Consider the following 26,316-nt stretch of genomic DNA (forward strand, 5'->3'; position numbering starts at 1 on the left):
CATTGAGCATGGAGCCTGACATGGATCTCACAATCACAGATCTTACAACCCTGAGATCATGATTAAGCCGAAATCAAGAGTCAGACCCTTACCCAACTGAGCCACCCAGGTGCCCCTGCACTAGCACCTATTAAAGAAGTAAAACAAACAAAAAACTGTTAACTAAATGGAAAACATATCTGAAACAAAGTTTCAGTTATTATCACTCCATCAACACACTTATTTCAAGTACCCAGTAAGTGCAGAGAATCCTGCTAGTCACAGAACATATAGAGGATTCGTCCATATGCAGTATTGCTTCTTCCATTTATTCACCTATACATCGCTTATTTGCAAGACCTGTATTTCATACACAACTTGGATTCCCAGTGCCAGGCACAGTTCCTCCCTGACACGTGGTGGGTGCTCAGGAAATCTTCGCTGAATGAATTTAGTCAAATTTTATTGTGCAGTGACTACGCCAGACACTGAACCAGATTCCAGGAATGCAAAGAAGAAAGACACAATCAGGAGTTTAACAGGAAGAAAGTGTCACCACTCCCAAGAGCTAGAAAAGTGTCTGTGAAGATCTCCAAGGGGAAACACGGTAACAGGGATAAATTTGTTTTCATACACACACACACACACACACATATATATGTGTGTTAAACTCCTGATTGTGTCTTTCTTCTTTGCATATATATATATATATATACACACACACACATATATATGTGTGTGTGTATGAAAACAAATTTATTTTATTATTTTATTTATTATTTATTTTATTCTATATATATATATAGAGAGAGAGAGAGAGAATTATAAGAGTAACTCCTACTCATTATGGAAGAGTTAAAAGAAAAAAAAGAAGAAAAATCATCAATAATTCTATCAACTACAGAAACTCACTGTGAACATTTTGGTGTATATTTTTCCAGGTTCTTTTCTATGTTTGATAGATGTGTTTATAGGTTTTATTCTTACCAAACATAATCCCATAAATACTTCTATTCTTTCAGAAAAACCATTAAGAAAATAAAAAGTCAAGCCACAGACAGGGAGAAAATATTATGTAATACTATGTAAATGTTATTTACATTGTAAACATTATGTACATTTACAAATGTAAACATTATGTATTATTATGTAATATACATGCATTTTATGTGTAATAGTCTCATAAAATAGAGAACTTGTTTCCAGAAAAAATTTTTAAATTCCTACAACTCAAGAAAAAGACAAATTAAAAAATCAGCAAAAGATTTGAATGGACACTCACCAAAAAGATATACACATGACCAATAAGAACATGAAAAGAGGCTCAATGTCGTGAATCAATAGGTAAATACAAATTAAAACCACAGTGAGATATCACTACATACCCACTAGAACAGCCAATTTTTTTTAAAAAGGCAATATTAAATTCGGTAAGACTATAAGCAACCAGAATTCTCATGCATTGCTGATGGAAATATAAAATTGTCCGACAATGTTGGAAAACAATTTGGCAGCTTCCTTAAATGTATACTTAGCGATACACTGAGCAATTGTACTCCTAGATGTTTATCCAAGAGAAATGAAAGCACATGTCCATGCAAAGACTTGTACTCTAATGTTCACAGCAGCTCTATTCAGAACAGGCTAAAACTGGAAAGGACCTAAATGTTCATCAACATGTGAATAGATGAACTACCAGATATCAAAGTAGAGTACGACTCGGCAATAAAAATGACAACATACGGGAGTCTCAAAATCATTGTGTGCTCTACGGTTTCATCCCTATGGTACTCTAGGAAAGATAAGCTCATCTACAGTGACTGAAGGCAATTCAGTGGTTGCCTGACACTAACACTGGCAGTGGCATTGACTGGACTAGGGAAACGAAGGAACCTGGCGGTGATGGACAGTTCTGTATCTTGATCATGAAGATTGTTTCATGGCAGTATACATTAAAAAAACTTATCTCACTGTACACTTAAGTTGTGTCCATTTTATTTTGTATAAATTACATGTCGATAAAGTTAATTTTAAAAAGGAATCACGTAGAACATACTGCTTTTTCACCTAAAAAGGCAGCAACAATTGGGACGCCTGCCAATTGGTTAAACGTCTGCCTTTGACTCAGGTTGTGATCCCAGGGTGCTGGGATCAAGCCCTGCATTGGGCTCCCTGATCAAAGGAAAGCCTGCTTCTGCTTTTCCTTCTCCCTTTGCCTGCAACCCCAGCCTCGCACCTGCCTTGTGCTCTGTCTTGCTTGCTCACTCTGTTCTCTTTCTCTCTCTCTCAAATAAATACATAAAATCTCTTAAAAAAAAAAAAAAAGATAGCAACAATTACTTTCTGTAAGGGCAGATGGATATCTTTGCCATAGTTTGTAATGGCTCAAAAATATTCCATATGGTGGCTATGCCACAATTTATTTAACTAAATTATTTGACTGTAGGGCAGTTAAATTTTAACCTTTTTTTTTTTAAGATTTTATTTATTTATTTGACAGGTAGAGATCACAAGTAGGCAGAGAGGCAGGCAGAGACAGAGAGGAGGAAGCAGGCTCCCCGCTGAGCAGAGAGCCCGATGTGGGGCTCGATCCCAGGACCCTGAGATCATGACCCAAGCCGAAGGCAGAGGCTTAACCCGCTGAGCCACTCAGGCACCCTAACTTTTTTTTTTGTTTTGTTTTGTTTTTACCATTACATGTAACACAATGTAGCTCAACTTTGAAAATATGAGTTAAGTTACAAACTAAGATCCTGAAGCAAAAAGAGGCCTTCAAGTCAAAGGAAGAAGCCATCATAGAATGACCACAGACGAGAACACATTGCCCCATTCAGAGAGCTTCAAACGGTATTTTGGCCAGAGAGAGTAAGATGCCGGGCATCAAAGGCGATGAGATTGATGTTGCTAAGGTTCAGATCATGAAGTGCTTTTTAAGGAGATCCTGCCGTTTGCAACAACATGGATGAAGCTGGAGGACATTGTACTAAGTGAAATAAGCCAGAGACAGAGAAAAACACTTCATGATCTTACTTATAGGTGGAATCTGAAACAGTCATGCATAGAAGCAGAGAACAGAAAGGTATTTACCAGGGGCATGGAGCTGGGAGAAATGGGGAGATGTTGGTCAAAAGATACAGAGTTGCAGTTTTATGGGATGAAGAAGTGGAGAGATCTAATTACAGCCTGACTATAGTTAATGATACCGCATTGTATACCCGAAATTTGCTAAAAGTAGATTTCAGGTGTTCTCACTACAAAAATAAGAACAGATATATTAATTAGCTTGACGGTAGTATTCATCTCTCCATGCATTCGTGCATCAAAACATCATCTCAAACATATATAATTTTGGTACATCTCAAACATATATAATTTTTATTTTAAAAATAAAGACAGATGAATTTTAAAAAAGGAAGAAGTTGGATTTCTTCCAAAGTAAAGGGAGAATTTCTGAAAGATTTTCAGACAAGTAACACAATTTGATTTGTGTTTTAGAAAGTTCACTTTGACCTCTGGGTGGAGAGTAATGTGGACACTCCTTTGATGATTATAGTAATGCAGGGGAGAAACTATGAACGCCTGAGGTAAGACCATGCAAGGCTGTGGAAAGGATAGTTCTCAGGGAGACCTAGGAGGAGGCAGGGTGAGGAAGACCAAGAAATCTAGGACACCTCCCAGGAACCAGAAGGCGGAGAGAAGAGGTTTGTGAGGAAAGAGAAAATATTATCTGGGTCTTCCTTAGATTCTGAAATCCATCTACGCTCTGGGGTGGAGCCACTGGTGTGATATGTTCAGGAAATTGTAGTGCACTCACTTTCACACAGGCAACATTGATGGGCCTGAAAAACAGACTCCTTCACTTATATTATTATGTTCTGGTGAGTTTTAAAAATTGAATTATTTTTTGCTGTTGCATTACTGTTGTTGCACACGGTGATGCTGTTATCTCAAATATGATACATTCCTACTGACTGGCTAGGTAATAATGTGTTTGATAATTACTCTGATAGCCCATTTGAACATATTTTATTTTTTACAATTTCTACTCAGTATGAGTTTTTATTTTTTGCAGGAGTGTATGTTCACTTGCCAGATCCCCTCTTCAGATTGAGCACAGGTAAAGTTCCTTTATAAGGTTTATAATGTGCAAACATATATTCCTTCTTATGCTACTGGTCTATTTATTGGATTAACTAGAAGGATTTGATGTGAAAGCTTAGGATGATATTGAAAACACCTCACTTCTATTGTAGCTAAGAAAATCAGCTTTAGAACTAGAGAGACGTTGTATTGGGCATTATGGATAGACCTTTAGCTTTTTTATCACAGCTGTTCTTTGTTACCATGACAACAGAATTAACCATTTCATTAATATCCCTGAGAAAAGACACATTTATGCATGTCTGACTTCGAATGTAGTCTCTGTTCGGATCTCCAGGTCTTTGGCATGTTTATGTGCTTGTTTTTATCCCTCAATATTTTGCTTCATGCTTTTACAAAATATTTAAAGCAAAGCTTTATATTTTCAGCGTTAAATTTCTATTGGCTGCATTGGTTTGGCTGCTTTCAAATGTCCCCTGAGTGGTGAAACAGGCTTCAGAATCTGAAGCCGGTGAGAGCAATAGGCAAGGAAATTTAATACAAAAGAAAATAGTTACCTGTTATAAGAAAAGTCACTTGTTTGTTTTTTCCTTCTTTTAGACTCCACTTGGTGAAATGGGTGTTACTATAAATACTGAAGAGTAATCCCTCATCAAAATGGGTGAACCAGCTGTTTCTGATGCTGTGGAAAGCAGGTCATGTGCTGATTACGATTGTGAAGAAAGGCAGGAAAACATTTCCTAAGACAAGTAAAATTCATTATTTTGGAATATAAGACCTGACGAGAATAATTCTGCCCATTCCCCTAAAGCTATGATGATGATGATACAGGTTTCTATCTACTTTTTCTTTTAGAGGAAAAAAAAATGTTTCTTAATATTGAACTCTCTATAAATATTTCTATTTTTAAAGACCAGTGTTGAAACTCCCCAATTAAAGCATAAAAGCAGCTTGAAGTTGTTAGCTGTTTCCTATTCCTTCACCTTAGTTAAATAAATAGAATTATTTCCTTCAGACCTATTACTATTATTGATTTCCACCTTTTCTGAACATCCATGCGTTAAGCAAGTTTACGAAGTGCTTAAAATCCATTAGTTCATCTAATGCCACAAGCCAACAGTGAAGAAGGTACCACTATCCCCATTTCCTAGCTAAGGAAACTGAGACTCCAAGAGAACTCGTGCAAATTTTACAGCTCATAAGTAGGATTTGAATCTTAATCAGTTAGACCTCCAAGCCTGTGCTAGTATCCATTAGGACAAAGTGCCGCCCTTGGCTCTTCGTTTCTGCTCATATAAATATTGTAACAACACTTAAAATATTTACATTCCCTCCAAGGCATTTTGTCCTGGAAAAGGGAAAAAAGTCTAAAGGAATATTATTCGTAATAATTAAGCTCATAAAACAAGAAGGCAGATTTGAACTAGTGACATAAAATCTTTAAAAACCAAGGAAGGTTCTGCGAGGCTAACTGTACACATATGAAGAGTCACTGAAATGAAGAAAAATACTTCTTACAGAACACGATGAGGTTTTTTTGTTTTTTTCTCTTTTTTAAACTTTTCTGAGTTTTTCTCTTTTTATGTCATAGCTTTATTGAGCTCTAATTTAAATAACATGAAATTCATCTAAAATGTTCAATTCAATGGTTTTTAACACATCCACAAAATGCGCAGCATCAAGGAAGCTGTACCCACTAACAGTTACTCCCTTTTTCCTCTCCACCTCTCTCTCCCCCCATCACCCCTAGACCTAGGAAACCACTAATATACTTTTTATCTTTATGAATTTGCCTGTTCTGAACATTTTATAAAATTGGAATCCTACATTATATAACCTTTTGTTATATTGTCTGACTTCTTTCACTCAGCATAATGTTTTCAAGGTTCACCCATGTTATTAATAGGTATCAATGCTCGGTTTCTTTTTATAACCAAATAATATTCCAGTGTATGGATAAATTGCATTTTGTGCACTGATGGCTTGTTTCCACTTTTCTGCTACTGTGCCAACTATGACTAATACTGCTGTGAACATTTGTGTTCATTTTTTGTGTGGACATATGTTTTCGTTTTTCTCGAGGTTCTGTTTGCTTTTATTTCATTCTTATCTCCCAGAAAGATAGAATTCAAACATCCTATACTATAATGACTAAAGACCTCATGGAATTCTAAACTATAATCCACATCAACGTTCTACCTCTACTTTCTGAGTTACGAATTAGAGACAGAGTAATTAGTTCAGATAACATTACTCGGGATTCTTAGTCACTCATAAATTTTACAAAGATAGTCAACTAATTCTTTTCTAAGTAAGAATGATTATTTGCTAAGTTCTTTAAAACCCTAAATTTAAAAAGCATAAGATATTTGCATTTGCATAAAATAAATAAAATAAGCATTTGCATAAAATGAAACTTATTATTAAAGTCCCAGAAATAATCCATGTTTTATTTACTTATCAAATACGTATTCTGGAAACATGACTTCTTTAATGGAACTAAATACTTAGAAATATAAGACCAAAAGATGAAGAAGAAGGAGAAAAAGAAGGGGGAGGAAGTGAAGGAGGGAGAGTGTAGGCACTCAACTTTTCAATTTTAAGTGCTAATCTTGAGAAGGATTCTCCAACTTTCCTCTCTCCCAAGAGTGACAAAGTCAAGACCTAACCTTTAACAGACCCAAGGAAGCGGCTCTGACTTCTTTTTCATTTAGTTATAGGATTTTGTTAATTAAGAGATCAGAAGGTTTTGTAATTAGAAGTAAGCACATCATTTATTTTTTGAAAGAGAAACCCTGTAGGTTTCTCCGATGGGTGGGCTGTTTTATCGCATGGAAAAGCAGAGTTTATCTTCGGTCCGAGTTGTATTAAGAACCACGAAAATCATCCTTTCCTAAAGCACAAGGAGTCCAAAGGAAGCTAAGAGTGAATTCTTGGTATTTCTAAATGATGACTGTGGGTCCCAAGCATAGTATCCATTTCAGAATCCAACAGACATTGCATCAGCTAATAAGGTAGATGAGGTTTTTAACAGTTGCTTCTCATCTCTGCACAAGAGGGCAGCCTTTCACCAAAACCAAGGAAACACTTGGGCAGGACTTTTTGTTAATTTGTATAGAGACCCCTCCAATCATAGAACTTCCAAGGAGAAGAGGGTCTGTAATGCAAAGAATAAAGAAAGTAGGAGATAGTTAATGACATGTGCTGTCAATCCCCAAAATATCTGCCCATCTAGATCACCATACCAGAGTTTGCAGCTTCAGCGACGTTTTACCTTTGTTGTTACCTAATTGTTTGGATTTCTTAAACTGCTGTGGACAACTACAAACTTCTAAAATTAATGCTAGGGATAATTTTTTTTTTAATGGCTCCTAAAATCAATTTGCTCACCCTTAAAAGACAGCATTTTTTTCTGTATCTCACATGGGTGTTTTCTTATGGTTATCCATAATCAGATTTCAAGGCTTTAGAATCAAATCGCCAAAATCAATTTGAAATGAGTAATAGTTCATATTGGGACAATTATAAATTTAAATTATAGAATACAGTTGAAGAGATTTACCAAGAAATTAAGAGAAGCCAAAAGAAAGTTGCTATAATGCCCACACTTTCAAAATAATTAACCACGCTTGACAGGAAATACGTGATTTAAATGTATTATGATAGCACTCAAAATGCTATTAAAAACAGGGTTAAAGTTAATTTGTCACGCAGGAAGGTAAATGTAACTATCTTTATGTCTAAAGTTTTGCAGTAATATTTTCATGAGTACGAACTAACCACAGCTCTTTTTTTTTTTCTCTTTAAGTTTATGGAATTTTCAACTAAATATTTCACAGGAAATTACTGTCTCCAAGAGTATAAAGGTTTTTATATGAAGGATGCTGATCAGTTGTTCTCCATGGATACAGAGAAGCAAACAAGCAGAAATTGGTTTAATAAAGCAGAAGAGATTTCAATTGGACACAAGGCAGAACTTCTTGACTATCATTGTGATAAAGAAAAATTGGGGAAATCTTTTCAATAATTTTTCAAAGATAACTGTCAAAAAATATTCAGTGAAATGGATAGGAGATGTCTTTACTTTTATTACTTATACTTACAAAACTGAGGACTAGAGAGGGAAATTAAAATATACCTTATGTTATTTCCACTATTTTATTTTATTTCTCAACAAAGTAATCATTTAATACTAATTAATCATCTAATAATGTAAACAAGCATTTCAATCTCTGTCAGGTTTGGTTTTGTAAATAGATACAAGCATATTTTCCGTATAGACCCAGTTAAGAATTCGGCAACATCTGACTTTCCTTTTCCTCTAGATAACATTTACTTGGGGTCGGGGGAGAGGAATAAAAAAGATAGCCAACATGAAAATGTTCTTTTATTCTCACTTGCTCAACAAATTTTATTAAATCGAGAACTCCTAAAATGTAGGGTTAGCAGACGCCAAGCACACTGTTCAGCACAAAGTAGAATCTCAGTACAGGTTTACTGAACTACGTCTGTGGAATTACGTCTCCATAAATTGCATTTCTTTTCTGTATCATTAGAGAATCAAAATCTAAGTGCTATTATCATCTTCCTAGATCACAGCAGAACTGGAGACAAGTTAAAGCTAATCTAGACAGAGCTCAAACTAAACAGCTTGACGGTTAGTAAAGCCCTTTCCTAATCCATGTAAACCTGTACTACTTTCAACTCACTTTTCAGCAAACCATACTAGCCAAATACTTGCAGAGTCTTACTTTACTGCGAGCAAACGTCATTCAACAATAAAGATTTACCTAACACCTACTATATACAAGATCCTGTGCCAGGTGCTAGGCACATAGCCGTAAACACGGGGTAGGCACAATTCCTGTCCTCCTGGAGCTTACATTCTAGAAAATGCAAACAAGTCAAGTTGGCGATTAAACATTTAATCACAGTTGCTATAAGTGCTACAGAGAAGTCCGGGTGTTATGAAAGAATATAACGGTTGGGGTCAGGGGTGACCACAAAAACTATTAGTGGTAGAGGAAAGAAAATCACGGGATAGATTTGGTTTACACTGAGAATCAATTTTATAAACTGAGACCCGAAGGATGGGAAGGAGAAGCTACATGGGGAACTAGGGGACTGTATTTGATGGGGGGGCAGTGTGGGAGGATTGCATTTTAAGTAGGATGGAAGGGAATATGCAAAGACCTAAGTCAGGAGGGAAAGGCATGGCACCACAGACAGAAGAAAATTAAGCCAAAGTGGAAAACCATGGAGAAGGAGGGGAAGTTTCTCAACCCCACCAAAAAAAAAAAAAAAAAGATGAGGAGGGCCACATTGGGTACTACCTGCTAGGGCGAGGATAACTCCCCTTGGTCTCTCCCTATTCAGTACCAAAACTACGCTTTGCCATTCCCCCCACAACTGATTTTTACACGCCCACCATCTTCCTAACCACTTGTCAGTTCCTACTCTCTAGTAAGGTGATGTATACCTCAGTGCAATTGTTTCTATGGAATTTACTTGCCTATGGAAGCATCCCTTTGAGGATTTAATCATAACGTGGAACATTCTCTATCAGAGCAATGCTGAACTAGGAGGCATAAATGGTGCATAATTCTTGAAAAGCCCATTGTAGGCTTGGGTCTTTATAACAAAATAAAAGCTCCATATTAAACTATAAGGCATTACACTTCTGTAAAATAAATTAAATAAATGGCCAGCAGGGGTGTTTTACACAATTTATTGGTGCCCTCTGCAGTCAATGCTACATCTCATTAGTGGCTCTGTCACTCATGAAAAATGTGGCACCCATCAGCATCACTCATTAACTTAAAGCATGTACCCACACATCAAATATATATTTTTTAATTATGGGAACATGCTATAAAGAAGACATGCATGTGTGCCATGAACAACAAAGGGCATTCTCACCTCTCCAAGCCTCTTCTTGATTTTTCTGTTTGGCCAAAATGGCGAATAAGATACTGTTCTCATCCTTTAAAGTTTTTTCTCCCTACTGACTTTTTCTGCCTGCATTCATTGCAATAGTCCAGATTTTGCCAATTTTTTTTTCCTTCTTGACATTTCATTTTTAATTAAAAATGACATTTTAATTAAAAGGAAACATATGTAGAATAAACAGAATAACTCACCAACAGCAGATAGCTGGGGCTGTCCTGTCGGCCCAGTTTTAACCTTTCTGGCTTGCGAAAGGCTGCGCTGGGCTTTGCCACAACAGTTGCCAAGGCACATTCCTGACAGGAAGTAAAGGGAAATTTTTAAAAGATGATCATCAAACCAAAATCCACCCACATCCAGAAAACCCTAGGAAATGCAGGGGGTGAAGAATGTAGAGAGTGCGCCCACTCCAAACTACACAGTCTGGGACTTTCAGGACTGGGAAAATCAGCCTTTCTTCTATTCAAAATATTAAAACTATCACTTTGGTGAGAGACCCCAGTTTTACAACTTTTCATGTTTACAGATGGCCTGATTTGGCAATCTTAAATGTTAAGGGAGTTGGAAATCTGGCAGGAGGTAAACATAGCCAAAAGTAAAGTATTACAATTAAAACCAAGCACCCTTCTACAAGCAGCCGTGACAGGACGGTTTGCGGCTCCTGGGGCTGCCTTATCTCCCCCGTATCAGAGCTGATGCTGGTGGGGGTCCCTGGTGTGGGTGGGGGGGGGGGGGTCAACCCTCTCCCTGGAGTGAGCTGGCCTCCTGCAGCACAAAAGCATATTGTGGTGTGGAAGGGAATGCAGCAAGGCTAACAAAATGACAAAGGAAGAAGTCAACAATGGATGAACACCGCATCAAGGGCAAGCAAATGATTCTCTCAACAAAAATGCCAAATAACATCAATTCGCCTGTGTCCTCAGAAAGTGGCACAAGGACGAGGATCACCAGGGATCAAAGCGATGACCCAACTTTCCCCACATGCAGTGCACTTTTTCTGACAAACATAAGGACATCGAGACAGACTAAAAACCAGTCATGAACAGCCACCGTAATTATAACCCAGCACAAAGGGAGGAAGGAAAAAAATCTAATTTTGTGGCACCTCCTAGATGCCAAGAAACTGCTTTGTCATTGTAGTTCAAACAAGAATTCCATATGTCAGTGTTATGGGTTAAAGTCCCCCCCCCAAAAAAAAAGATATATTCAAGTCCTAACCTCCAATAACTCAGCACATAAATTTCTTTAGAAATAGGGTCATTGCAAATGTGATTAATTTAAAAGGAGCAGGGAGGGCCTCTGAAATAACTACTGTCCTTGTGAGAGGACGGTGAGGTGAAGACACAGACCAAGGGAGAACACCTGTGGTGACAGAGGCAGAGACTGAAGTCATGCCCCCAGAGCCAGTGAATGCCAAAGACTGCCAGCAGTCTGCCAGGAGTTGGAAAAGGGCAAACTTATAGGCTTCAGGTGGAGCATTTCATACATCTAGTTTCCCAAACCCTGAGAAAATCAAGTTATTATTTTAAATGGCTCAGTTTGTAATGGCAGCCCTAGGAAATAAATACGGTCAGGTATAATTGTCTTGACATGTTACAGAGGGAAAACGAGGCCTAAAAATCCAAAATACTCTCCCCAAATCCCATAGTTATGGAGGGGTCCAATCAGTTTGACTCAAAGCTTATGCTCTTCACCATATATTATTAGAATGCCTTCAGGCCTTCAGACAGTCATCCAAATCGGAATTACATAATGGCGTGAGGAGTTAATGACCCTTTTTTTTTTTTAAGATTTTTATTTATTTATTTGACAGACAGAGACCACAAGCAGGCAGAGAGGCAGGCAGAGAGAGAGGCAGGCAGAGAGAGAGGAAGGGAAGCAGGCTTCCCACTGAGCAGAGAACCCAATGCGGGGCTCGATCCCAGGACCCTGGGATCATGACCTGAGCTGAAGGCAGAGGCTTTAAGCCACTGAGCCACCCAGGTGCCCCGGAGTTAATGACTCTTAAACACCTAAAGCAACTAAAATGAATGAAATAGGTCACTCCATGTGTTTTTACCAAAAAAATTACTTCATGTGAAGAATCAGCATACAACCATCAAACCGGATTCTTTCGATATGTATTTACTGAACTCTTATGATCTGTTCTGCAGGTATTGCTCTAAGAACTGTCTTCAAAGATTTTTCAATGAATGGGGGAAAAATACATGCAAAATGAAGTTAAAAAGTTTCCTAGAGTCATGGACACTATTACAGAGCTATGTACATGATCTATATTAGGGACCAAAAAGCTGTGCAGGGAGATCATGGTTGGGGCTAGAATTCATTCTCTTAGATGTACAAGCTATAAATTAAATAAGCATTAAAGGGAATTTCTATTAGCAATGATCATTTGTGAGTGGATACTTTGGGGAAGTTGTGAGAGAGATCTATATGAATATATGAAGCAACTGTATGTTTTCATAGCCATCAGCTGCCCAGTTGTCCAAAACAAGTTTGTGCATAATGGGAAACAATGCACCTTCCTCCACACATAGATTGGATACTGAGGATGGAAACTACTTGTCCCCTGTACACAAACATTTATTGTTCATATTAGAATGGTTTACTCTTCTATTGTCTTCATTGGTAAAACTTCACCCTTTCAGAAGACTCCAGCTCAGACAAATAGTTTGACTGCTTGTTATAGAAACTTCCGGAGGGGCGCCTGGGTGGCTCAGTTGGTTGAGCATCTGTCTTTGGCTCAGGTCATGTTCCCAGGGTCTTGTGATCGAGCCCTGCATCCAGCTCCCTGCTCAGCGGGAAGCGGGAAGTCTGCTTCTCCCTCTCCCACTCCCCTGCCTGTGTTCCCTCTCTGTCTCTCTCTCTGTCAAATAAATAAATAAAATCTTAAAAAAATAAAACAAACAAAAAAATCCCAACTTCTGGAAATGCCCACCAACTTTCCCTTGGAACGCATTGATAGTTTGTACCCTAAGATTCTTTGAATCCCTTCCTTCAAAAATGTTCACCTTGTTGGTTCCACCAGTCCTGGACGGTTGTATGGGGATCCTTAGTCAATCCTATCAAGTCCCCACACTGAAATACATCTTAAACCAAAGTTTCAACTCTCAATAAATTGCCCCCAGACACTATCAAAGTTCCACTGAGAGAGTAATCTCTCTTACCTCAGTAAGCAATTACTAGAAGAGCAACTGAGTCATATTAAAATTTTTAAGAGTTTAGTGGAGCAAAAGTTGATTCAAATCAGACAGTGATCAAAGCAGAAGTGGTTAGGAATAATCCACCAACGGGAGCTAGGGACAAGACTTTTATAGAGAAGAGATAGAAGCAAAGCAAGGAAATTATTTGATGGACTATAGCTTAAGTCGTTGCATTATTTGGGAAAGCCTAGTTGGCTGTTTGTGATCGGCTGTCCTTAGGTTTTGATTTCTTGACCTTGAGGCTCTCACAGCCTTAGGTTTTCAGTTTGCTTACATAGGCTACTAAGGCATTAAAGCCACCGCAGTCTAATGACGTTCTTGTCTAATTAATTTGACACATTAAACTGAATTTTATCTCAACAAGTTCTGCTAGGCTGCTAATATTTGGGAAGTTGGCATTTAGCAATAATAATGAACAAAGAAAAAGGGATGAGCTTGAAGAAGAAATAACAACTTGAGTTTTTAACACACTGAAATTTAGGTGTCTGAGAAACAACAAAAAAGAGAAGTCCTTAAAGGTAGTTAAAAGGAGCTTACGAGAAAAGTGTGAACAGAAGATCTGGGGTCATTACCAAGTTCATTCAAAGAGCACATGGAGAGTGGATGCAAAAGGAACCTGGGCAGAAAGTTGAGAAGGATTCATATTAAAGAGATGAGGTGGGAAAAAGAGAGAGAGAGAGAGAGAGAGAGAGAGATATGTGGTGAAGAGAGTACCTCCAGAAAGGAGACTAAGAAGTAAAAGAATGGGGGAAAAAATAAAGAAAGTTAGCTATCATGGCATCTAATGGTAGAGAGTATTTCAAAAAGTAAAGAGGGGTCCACAAGGCTAAATATTTCAGAAAGGACACACACACACACACACACACACACACACACACACACACACACAATATGGCAGCATTTACCACAGAGAATCCTCCAAAAGAAGAGCTGATTCAAAATCCAATTAATTATGAAATGACCTTAAACTCTTCAAGCCAATTTTATTGCATTGCAATGCATTGCAATGTACCTCATCAACTTTGGGGCATATAATTCTGACTTCCCAGTAAAGAATGAGCCCTAGCTGATAAAGAATAAAGTGGCTTTCATAAAAATAAACAAACAAAAAATATTGTCACCTAAATTAAATGATGAAAAGAATGACTTAGTTTAAAAAATTTTTTTAAGTAAACATCAATTTTTCTGGAACCGTTTAATTACCAAACTTGTTCCACTGTATTACTTTAATACCCTGATCGAAATGAGAGAACAGTATGTTTTTTTTTTCTGGTCATTTCATAATCATTCATTAAAACAGCGGGATCATTTATGCAAGCTAAATTCTCATCCCCATTCCCCCAGAAGATTATGTGGCATATCCCTGGCTGCTAAATAAAAGCTTTTCTCTTAAAGTCACTTAACTGTCTTTGGTTTTGTTTTTAAGCAAAGGGATTTATCAGTTTCTGGGCTTTGTTTTGCTTTTGAAGCTTTAGCTACTGCATCAGCTTGAGATATGCTTGATTTGCTTTTTATTTTTTATTTTTTTAAATTTAATTTTATTTTTTCAGTGTTCCAAGATTCATTGTTTATGCACCACAGCCAGTGCTCCATGCAATACGTGCCCTCCTTAATACCCACCACCAGGCTCACCTGAACCCACACCCCCCTCCCTCCAAAACCCTCAGTTTGTTTCTCAGAGTCCACAGTCTCTCATGGTTCCTCTACCCCTCTGATTTATCCCAATTCACTTTTCCTTTCCTTCCCCTAATATCCTCCATGTTATTCCTTATGCTCCACAAGTAAGTTAAACCATGACTTTCTCTGCTTGACTTATTTCACTCAGTATAACCTCCTCCAGTCCTGTCCATGTTGATACAGAAGTCGGGTATTTACCCTGTCTGATCGAGGCATAATATTCCATTGTATACATGGACCCTATCTTCCTTGTCCATCCATCTGTTCAAGGGCATTCTGGCTCTTTCCACAGTTTGGCGATTGTGGCCATTGCTGCTATGAACATTGGGGTACACTGTTTTTTAGCCAAAGCTTCCTAGGGAGGAAAGACAAGTGACTGAGTCATTTGTCAACTATGACCAAGCAAGTTTTGGTTTCCTCAGTTTTTTTTTTTTTATCCTTCTTTGGATGGGTATACATAAAGCACCCATGTGGATTTAAAAGTTAGATCACTTGGGGCCCCTGGGTGGCTCAGTCAGTTGAGTATCTGACTCTTGATCTCAGCTCAGGTCTTGAATTCAGCGTTATGAATTCAAGCCCTGTGTTGGACCCCATGCTGGGTGTGGAGCCTCCTTAGGAAAAAAAATTAAGAAATAAATAATTAAAAACTAAAAGTTAGAACACTCAGTGGTCCTGGCATTATGTCGACACTGCCTGATTTACGGATCTTAGAAAATACATTTGACATCATACCAAGTCATCTTTAGTAATCTTCAAGACTTTGCTTAGGTGTAAATTGAACTCAGTGACAACTACCCATAAACTACCTAGGACATCTAGGAGCATTCAACAGTGTTTGATGAAAGAAAAAAACCTAACTGATAATTTGTTTAAAAGATTTTTTTTTTAATGAGAGAGAGGGCACAAGAAGGGGTCGGGGGTTTGAGGGAAAGGGAGAAGTAAACTCCCTCTTGAGCAGAGAGCCTGACCTGGGCTTGATCCCAGGACCCTGAGATCATGATCTGAGCCAAAGGCAAACGCTTAACCAACTGAGCCACCCAGGCGCCCCTCTAACCAAACATTAAAAGTCATTATTGCCATGGAGGAAAATGCTAAGTATATACCTTGAAAACCAAACATCACCAAAAGCCAATCAAGAAATAATTTAATGAGTACTTTTGGCCACTCGGTAGGTTCAAGACATTGTACCAGCTGGAGGGGAAGGGAGATGGGAGGGTAGAGAAGTGCTATATAAAGCTCCTACTCCCCTGGGAAAGTTTAGAATTGGATTCATCTGGGACAACTGTTAGTTTGGAGCATGATGCCAGGTTATCATTAATATGATTTCTTGTTATAATGCATTTTAAAGTTCCTATGTATAATACCACATGTATGCATACCTGAGTACCTAAAATACATACACTAGAGAACAAGAGCCTGAAGGGAATAGATTAGGCACTCCATTCGTCTTTGCATCCGAAGTGCCAGTCCCAGGGCCTGGCACCAAAAAATTGCTTAAAAAGAGTCTCTTAAAGGAATAAATGATTACATGAATCCATTTGTGCTGTTCCTATGGTTGTTATGGTAGAAATGGAAAAGATACTGAGGACAGTAAAGTAACTGATCATCAGTTACCTCCAGGAGGGTAGTAGAGACCAGTATCAATAAATCCACATTGCTGTTTTTTCAAGAACATTGTTTTTTCATGCTAAGAACATGCTGACTCTAAGGCTGATAATAATAACATGTCCCCCCACAAAATTATTCCTTTCCATTTAGACTCTGTTTGTATTTTACACTCAAGAGGTTGTCAGTAGAGTTGCTACTAAGTAGCTTATTTGAGGGCATTTTTCAGGCTGTATAAAATGGTCCCGCTTTCAAAGTGCCAAGAGCTATCTTTGCCGAGGTGTTAAGCCACAGTACAAGACTGTGAACAGTTTTTAGAACTCATTACACTAAAAACAAAAAACAAAAAAACAAAAAAAACATGATTTTTAATAGCATAGTGAGATTTAAGTTTACACTTGCCTTCTACTTTCAATTTTAAGTACAAACAAAACAAATGTAAAGCATGGGGAGGCAGTAGTCAGATACCTGGAATCCATTCAAGACCAGGCTTTTCCTCTCCACCCCGTGTGAACTTAGGTAAGTCACGTAACATGTTTCGCCAGCTGTAAAACAGCATAATAATACCTGTTCCATGGGATTTCTGTGAGGATTAAATGAGATAACATGTTAAATCTCATGTTTAATTACATTTACTTCATTTAACATATTACTGGTCCTATGTGATAAGGTCCCTCATTTCTGAAAGTATAATGTGCCAATAACAAGTTAGACAAGCACTAATTCCATTGTTTTAATAAAGTTAAGGTAATTAAAGCTACTTGAATCACAATATATATTATATTTTTGGTAGTAAAGGAAATTGCTCAAAACTATAGCTATTGTGTATTATAATTATATTGACTAGAGGGGTGTGTGCATGTATGTGAATGTGTGTGTGTGTGTGTTTTCATACTTTCTATATTGAAGGTCTAGAGCCTGAAAAATTGCCAAAAATTTCATCAGGAGACACTGAAATGATATTGAAATGGGCCAAGCATTGAACAATTATCTCAAGCTCTTCATTAGTCAATGGATCTACTTCCTTTGTGATTGTGATCCAAAGACAGAAGGAAATTAGTTCAAGACCAAGACAGAAGAGGAAGTGAACCCACAGAGTCCCTTCAGGGAAGCCAAGAGAAGAGTTTTCAAAATTTTTCAACATTTGGCTCATTGCAATATCACTTCAATGCTTCCTGATGGAATTTCTGACAATCTTTCAGACTCTGGACCTTCAATAAAGAGAAGGAAGACATATAACAAATAAAATAAATAAAAGTTATTTAATTAAAATAAAGTTAAATAAAAAATAAAGAGGGGACGACACTACCAAGCCATATGTTTTGGCACAAAAAGCTGCATTTTTGGCCATTTCATATGCTACTGGTAGTGTACAAAACATGTACTATAAAGGTGAGTACATCTTCAGTCTGTCTCCATTCATTCCTCTCCTCCCACAATCATTCTTAAATCACTCCATGCTTATTTTGTAATGGTCTCCTTTTAAAAAAGGCCTATAACTAATCTCATCCTCGCTTTTCTGACCATCAACAATGAACTCCTCAGAGGTCAGGCTTTGCTTACTATCCTCACTTTTTTTGTCCTAGTCTTTCTTTAATTAGGTATAATTTGGAAACCACATCCATATATTACTACTTCCATGACCCACTTATTTAAAAATACCAGGGTGCCTGGGTGGCTCAGTGGGTTGATCATCCCACTCTTGGTTTTGGCTCAGGTCATGCTCTCATGGGTTGTGGGATCTAGCCCTGTGTCGGGCTCCAAGCTCAGCAGGAAATGTGCTTGAAGATTCCCTCTACCTCTCCCTCCATGCTCTCTCTCTCTCTCTTTCTCTCTAGAATGAATAAATAAAAATTTTTAAAAATACCATTGATGTTCTAATTATCAAACATCTTTTTGTGCCTCTTTCTATAAATCATCCGATTTTATACCTCTCCACATTTAACACCACCTTGTTTTTTTGGAAAGTCCGATCTTTCTCGTGGTACCAGGAACACATGTTCCATCTTGTGGCTCCACCCTCTTCTACAACCTTAACATTTTCCACAGGTGGCGGCTGCTTCTCAGCAACAACCCTCTGTCATGGAAGGAAAGAAAGAAAACTCTTGGTCAGTTAGCTATCTCTGAGTTACTTAACCATCTATGGCTCTGTTTCCTCACATTTAAATTGGAGATAACAATATAACAATAAGGCCTACATCATAGGTTTGTTGTGAGGACTAAATGAGTTAACTTATGTGAAGTGCTTAGAAAAGTTCATGGCACATAGCAAGTGCTATAGAATTGTTTGCTGTTATCTTGCTATTATTCACATTCCATCATGTGTATATTGGTTCTAAGTCTTATCGCAGTCCAACTTGTATCATGGTTAAATATGTACATGACAGAGTGGCCCCAGATGAAGTGGTAGCCTGAACAGCTGGAAGGCTCTCTATCCCCAGGGTCATGGCCAAAAGTGAATGCACCTTATTGCCATCAAGCTTGATGGCGTCCAGCGCAGCCTGGTGGGAGAGACCATTAAGTGTTTTGAGCAAAAGGGATTCTGCCTGATTGCTACGAAATTAATTCAAGCTTCTGAAGACCTTCTCAAGGGATACTACATTGACCAAAAGGACCATCCATTCTTTGCCAGCCTGCCTGGTGAAGAACATGCAATCAAGTCCTGTGGTTGCCATGGTCTGGGAGGGGCTGAATGTGGTGAAGACAGGCCTAGGGAGCCCCTGTAGACTGCAAGCCTGGGACCCTTCATGGGGGCCTTCACAACCACGTTGCCAGGAATATTATCTATGGCAGCGATTCTGTGAGATTGCAAGAAAGGAGATTGGCTTGTGGTTTCAGCCCGAGGAGCTGGTGGATTACAAGAGCTCTGCTCAGAACCAGGTCTGTGAGTGACAACAGAGCAGACCTCAGAGCTTTGTTTACTCCATAACCTCTCCTTCTCATGGGGAGGTAGTCAGCCTCTAGGAAATCAAGTTATTTTTAAAGAACTCCCTTATAATCTGGAGGGGAACTCTTGGAGCTGGGAGTGGTCCCTTTATAGTATTATGTGCTACCTTTAGATTAAAATATTGCATCTCCCTCCCAAAAGATATGTACATGACAGCCTATGTTGAAAATTTCTTAAGGACTACCACAGTGTCTTATTTATGTATCTCCCACAACGCTTTGCACATTGGAGGTTGCAAGTAATGTTACTTAATTGAATTGTTAAACTGCTTGCATTAGTAAAGTTCTGCTCTCTACTTCTTCTACTTTTTACACTTCTTGCTAAATTTTACTTTCATAGGCTCAAATATAATAATAAATTAGGGTGACATATAAAACTGCTGGTTCTTGAAAATTAAGCCCAGGAAGTATTTTAATTTTATTATGAACCAAGAAGCTGTGTCATTTTTTTTCCTAAGAAATTAATTATACCTTTAGATGAGAGGCTATCATAACGTGATTTCTAGACCACTGATGGCCCACAAGTGCCCTCTGAGTGGTCTTCAGGCTCATCGCTTGTAGTTTGCAGGTTTATAATAAGACACCATCTGTGCTTTTGTTGCTGCCACGACTTCATAATCTATTTATGATGGTCAATAAAATCCAAATATTACTTCAAGGGTACACCATTCATGCCATTAATTCTAAAATTTATTTTATTCTTCTGCTGAGAAAAAGTGGACAGATGAGGGGGTTCACTGGATTTTATGTGCCACAACTGACTTGCAGATTGGTCAAGTGTGGTAGCCATTCCTTCAGATAGCCTCTGGATGGGAAAGGTTGAAAACCCTTCAAACTTCCCAACCTAATCTGTGTCAACACAAACCTAAGGTTTACTGTTGACCAGGTGCATAGGACTGTACCCATCTCTTTGAATCAAAGACAGAAATAGACATAAGTCACCAATGATAAAGGACAGAAACCAAAAACTGAGAGTCATCTGAGGCTACGGACACATGACCAACACATGAATGGTGTTTTTTGTTCTGTAGAACCTACTCAGATAACTCCAGCTAACCCATGTTGTGCCTGGTATTATTTATTTTCCCCATTTAAATGTAAGCCTCAGTTACTCTAGAAATCAGCTTGATAATGCATAACTTCTCCATTAGGAATATTTTTATGGAGCCCATCGTTATGAATTCATTTGCTATTCACTGTAATAGCACATATCATAATGAATTCATTTAGTATTCATGGGGATAACACAAACACCATTTAGTAACTGGTTAATGAACTGAGTGGGGCTCTTTATCCTTCCTGGGTTTTATAAGAAACAATGCTCATTTATTTAAATCATCAACTTCTTTTTCAGCTTCATTTTGTTCATACACTATTTCTTGTTCCCCAATGTCCAAGTATAATGCTGAAGTAAAGGACAGCTTTCTTTGGATAAAAGGAACCCAACAACAAAGGGCCCCGAGACATGGAGACTGGGCAATTAAGTGTAATTATGTTTCAGTTCATTGCAGATCAGTTTTGACAGTTTTATCCTGAAAATTAAAAATCACCAAAGAAATAATACTATTTATGCACCAGGCTCTGAGCTAAACTAAAAGCGCCATTAGTGAGACCACTATGCAGATTAAAAAACAAAAATAACAAAGTACCAAAAAACTAAGTTATTTGTTCAAAATCACATGACAAATAACTGAAGAATGTGGAGTTCAAACCCAAGAAGTCTGATTCCAGATCCGTGGCATTCACAGTGTGCTAAGCCACATGCTATCTTAGTTATCACTATTTTAGTTTTCCTTCTTTGTAAAATGATGATACATGTGTATCTTAACTAATAAAATCCTCTTGAAGCTATTTGTAAAGTTAAAACACCAAATAGTTTCAATAACCTATAGTAAATTACCAAACCAAGAACTGGCATAAGCCAGCCTCAGTCTGTGCATCATTTGGCTGGCAATTAGTTTTGTTTTTCAAGTGGCACACAAACTAAGCAATTCAGGACAAATTTTGTCTGGAGTCCATGTTCTCAAGGTAATATAGGACATATTCCAAAACAAAATATGGCATATTCTTTAAAAAAGGAAAGAGAAATACAGAAAAGAGAAAAAATAGGGTCTCACTAGCAAAGTTAAGATCATAAGGGAAAGTCAAGTATGATAGGGGGTTATCATTGTAGATTTCCTCTTACCAGATAACATCGAATAACATCTGCAAGCCAAACAAAAATGTACACGCAAAAAACTAGAAGTCAGGAGGGAAGAAAGGATAGGCTCCCTCCCTTTTATACATGTGCACAAATTATTAGTCATTGATTTCACCCAAGAGATAAACAGAACTTAAGAACGTGTGTGAATGAAATGGCATTTGAAGGAAATGGGATCCGTGAGTGCCAAGAGGTCAGAGAAGCCAGGGGAAGGGATGAGAATTACTTATTAATGTATAGTCTTAGTTTTTCTAGAGAGGATTTAAGGTAAATATTATAAAGTAGAAAAAACTGAACACACTATTTTTGAAACAGCAGTATTACAGATAATACAGTTAGGAAGCCTATAAACACTCTTTCAGTGACTAGAACTGATACTTGAATTTGGCTCTAAGTTTGCTAGATGTTAATATGAAAAGGCAAAGTGGGTTTCGTACAGAAGCCCTACTGAATAACATACTAGACAATGTCCTCGGTAGTATTCCTGAACGATGAATACAGGATGTGATTCATAAACCTGTTCCTTATAGTATCCCTCAGTGAAAAGGCTGAGAGCCTCAAACACCAAGGTATCTTTCGATTGAAGAGTTATGCTAGCATGGTTCTATCACTAGTATTTAGAAGAGGTGAAAACATCTAGCCCACCTCTTCAGTTTTAGAGATGTGAGAAGAGAAATACAAAGCCTTTAATTTGTTTTTGTTTATTTATTTACTTATTTATTTGACAGACAGAGATCACAAGTAGGCAGAGAGGCAGGCAGAGAGAGAGAGATGGGGAAGCAGGCTCCCCGCTGAGCAGAGAGCCCGATGTGGAGCTCGATCCCAGGATCCTGGGATCATGACCTGAGCCGAAGGCAGAGGCTTTAACCCACTGAGCCACCCAGGCGCCCCAAGCCTTTAATTTGTTTATTCTCTTCTCCAATCCCCATGGACTCTACACATTGAAAGATGTTACTCCAAGGAAAAGTGTATTTATAAATTGGTCATTCTCTCTCTTTTTAATGTAAAATGTCTATAACTCCTCATCAGAGCTTCTGATAAGCATGAACCAGACGTTTCTCTATACTGAGTTGACCTAACTGAAGCCAAAAGAAAAGAAACAATGAAGAACTATTAAAGATCAATTTAAGGCTTCCCTCGGGTTTTTGCATAGTTAAATTAGTTGAATAGTTAAAAATCCTTTCCAGTACAACCCCTTGTTTGAGGTTAACTGGATTAGGTCACAGGCAAAGGCATACATATGCTAACTACATCATGGGGGAAGAAAGAGAAATCTAAGTAATAAAGACCAGAAAGACGAAGGGTGTGGGTGGCGAGGGGGTACCAAAATTTAAAAGAACAATAAAGAGAGAGACTAAGAAAGATAAAAATAGCTTTCAATTACGGAGTGTTTCTAATATGTAGTGATGCACTAGACCAAGTGCCTTATAAATATAATCTCATTTATTCTTCCTATTAGCACCCATTTAGAGATAAGGAAACTGAGGCAGAGAAAGTTCACACCAAGGATAGAGCCAGGATTTCAATTCCTGGTCTATCTGATTCCCAAGTGCCTTGAAATGTAACACTATAATTTCTCCAGCAAACTTGAAAGGATGAAAAAGAGGGGATACACACATGGAAGCTTTTTAAAAGAAAGGCAGAGGAAGAAGTCAGGGGTGTGCAGGGGCAGGCAATAAGAAAAAAAGCTGAAGTGGCAGCTTACTGGCCCCAGTTACTTTTATTGTGCCTCTATCTTGTAAAACACATGGAGGTTTTCATTACCACCGGGTAATTGATGGCAGATCGTATGGGAATGGGCACAAGATGAAGTCTACATATAAAAATAAATATGGTAAGAGGTTTTTGAAACCTGTCTGGCTTCTTAGCTCAGCACACTTTAGATTTGTCTCATTTGGGGCAGACTATCATGTTCCAGTTCCATTTCTAAAAGCCACCTCTTTGTCCCAGAAGACATTCTGGCTTTAAATAAAAGATAGGAAAAGTACTTCTCTGTTTTACGTGAAATGTTCCAGAAAAAAATTTATAAAATGCTAGCAAGACACAAAATTCCATTCCTAAGGTAAACCTGTAATGGAGATACATAGGATTTACAGAGGCTGAAGGGAACAAAAATCTATCTCCCAAGTTTGTTGGGCAAAATAATTCTCTGGCTTTTTTTAACTCTCCATAAAAGCCAGGGTTTCAGTGGATTCATTGTAGCCCCCATGCTGAAAAGAGCTGTCAAAGATTGTCAAAAATAGAAATAATCATTAAGTAAAATAAAAAACATAAGCACTGTACAACTTTTGATTTTGAACATCTAAAGATAGTGAGCAGCACTGATATTTGGCTAGGAAGTTACTATAAAATATGTAAAATCAAAGACAAGCTGACAGGATTGGAAATGCTCCACCATGGTGAGTAAACACAGCAATGAGAGCTGGGTGGTAGCAAAGCCTTTGTATTAGGGTTGGCAACCTTCATGGAAATCCATTCGCAGGTTTACAAAAAAAAAAGTCTTTTGTCTCAAACACTTTGGGGTTTTTTTGTTGTTGGTGATGGTGGGTTTTTTTGTTTTGTTTTGTTTTGTTTGCAGAGAGTGCTGGTGCAAGAGTTGATACATGTCTTAGTCAAAGAGCCAATTTAGTCATTGTGTAGCTTCCATCTTAGGACGGCTGACTGCTAAAAGGCAGGTGGTGAGCACACCTTGCATCAGTCAACTTACAGAATTATTACTACAATAAAAAAACGCAAAAACTGCTCACCTCTCTAAGTAATCATTTATGATTCTGTCAGGCTAACAAGCTATGCTGCTATTATGGGCTGAATTGTGTCTCTCCCAAATCATATGTTGAAACCCTAACCCCCAGTGACCATGTCTGGACACAGGGTCTTTACAGAGGTACTTAAGTTGAAATGAGGCTATGTTAACGTGAGCCCTAAATCCAATCTGATTGGTGTTCTTATAAGAGGAAGTTTGGACACATGAAAGTGAAACCAGGGATGTGTGCACACAGAGGAAATACCACGTGAGGACACAGCAAGAAGGTGGTGCACTACATTTGTATCTTTAGGGTAAATACCCAGTAGTGCAATTGCTGGGTCATAGGGTAGCTCTATTTTCAACTTTTTGAGGAAACTCCATGCTGTTTTCCAGAGTGGTTGCACCAGCTTGCATTCCCACCAACAGTGTAGGAGGGTTCCCCTTTCTGCTCTTTGAGGTTTTTTTTACACCATTCTAAAAACCTTATGTTTATTTCTTCTATTTTAGAAAGTTGTTTAAATTCTAGTTAGTTAATATTTGTGTAATATTGGTTTCAGGTGTAGAATATAGCGATTCATCACTTACATGTAACACATCACAAGGGCTCTCCTTAATCCCCATCACCCATTTAGTCCTTCCCCCACCCCACCTCCCCTCCAGCAATCCTCAGTTTATACTCTATAGTCAAGAGTCTCTCATGGTTTGCCTCCTTCTCTTTTGTTTCATTCCCCTATATTCATTTGTTTTGTTTCTTAAATGTCACATATGAGTGAAATCATATGGCATTTCTCTTTCTCTGACTTGTTTCATTTAGCATAATACACTTTAGTTTCATTCATGTCATTGCAAATGGCAAGATTTCACTCTTTTTGATGGCTGAGTAATATTCCATTGTATACATAGACCACTTCTTCTTTATCCATTCATCAGTCAATAGATATTTGGGCTCTTTCCATAATCTGGCTATTGATGATAATGCTGCTATAAACATTGGGATGCATGTGCCCCTTTGAATCAGTATTTTTGTATCCTTTGGGCAAATACCTAGCAGTGCAGTTGCTGGATGATAGGGAAGTTCTGTTTTTAACTTCTTGAAGAAATTCCATACTGTTTTCCATAGTGGCTGCACCAGCTTGCATTCCCACCAATAGTGTAAGAGGTTTCCCCTTTCTCTATATCCATGCCAACATCTGTCATTTCCTGTGTTGTTAATTTTAACTATTTGGACAGTTGTGAGGTGATATATCATTGTAGTTTTGATTTGTATTTCCCTGATGATGGGTGACGTTGAACATCTTTTCACGTGTCTCTTGGTCATCTGAAGTTTTCTTTGGAAAAATGTCCTTTCGTGTCTCTTGTCTGTTTTTTAATTGGATTGGTTTTGAGGTATTGCATTTGACAAGTTCTTTATTATACATTTTATATAATAACTCTTTATCAGATATGTCATTTGCAAATATCTGCTCCCTTTCCATTGGTTCCCTCTTGGTTTTGTTGATTGTCTCCTTTGTTGTGCAAAAGCTTTTTGTCTTGATGAAGATCCAATAGTTCATCTTTGCTTTTCTCTTGCCTCTGGAGATGTGTCTGGTAAGAAGTTGCTGCCTGTGTCCTCCTCTAGGATTTTGATGGTTTCCTGTCTCACATATAGGTCTTTCATCCATTTCGAATTTATTTTTGTGTATGGTGTCAGAAAGTGGTCCAGTTTCATTTTCTGCACATTGCTGTAGTTTTCCCAACACCAGTTGTTGAAGAGACTATCTTTTTCTCATTGGATATTCTTTCTTGCTATGTCAAAGATTAACTGACCATAGGGTTGTGGGTCCATCTCTGGGTTTTCTATTCTCTGCCATTGATCTATGTGTCTTTGTGCCAGTAACATATTGTCTTGATGATTACAGCTTTGCAATATAGCT

At 38.0% G+C, this 26,316-nt stretch overlaps 1 pseudogene across 1 annotated transcript; it reads left to right on the forward strand.

Moving 5' to 3' along the window:
* Positions 1–18,956: 18,956 nt before the first annotated feature.
* LOC308341796 (nucleoside diphosphate kinase A-like) lies at positions 18,957–19,403 on the forward strand (annotated as a pseudogene). The gene has a single exon. The product of its transcript is annotated as a nucleoside diphosphate kinase A-like (transcript).
* The last annotated feature ends 6,913 nt before the right edge of the window (positions 19,404–26,316 follow it).

Source organism: Martes martes, assembly GCF_963455335.1.
Source record: "Martes martes genome assembly, chromosome: 4".
NCBI classification, from domain to species: domain Eukaryota; kingdom Metazoa; phylum Chordata; class Mammalia; order Carnivora; family Mustelidae; genus Martes; species Martes martes.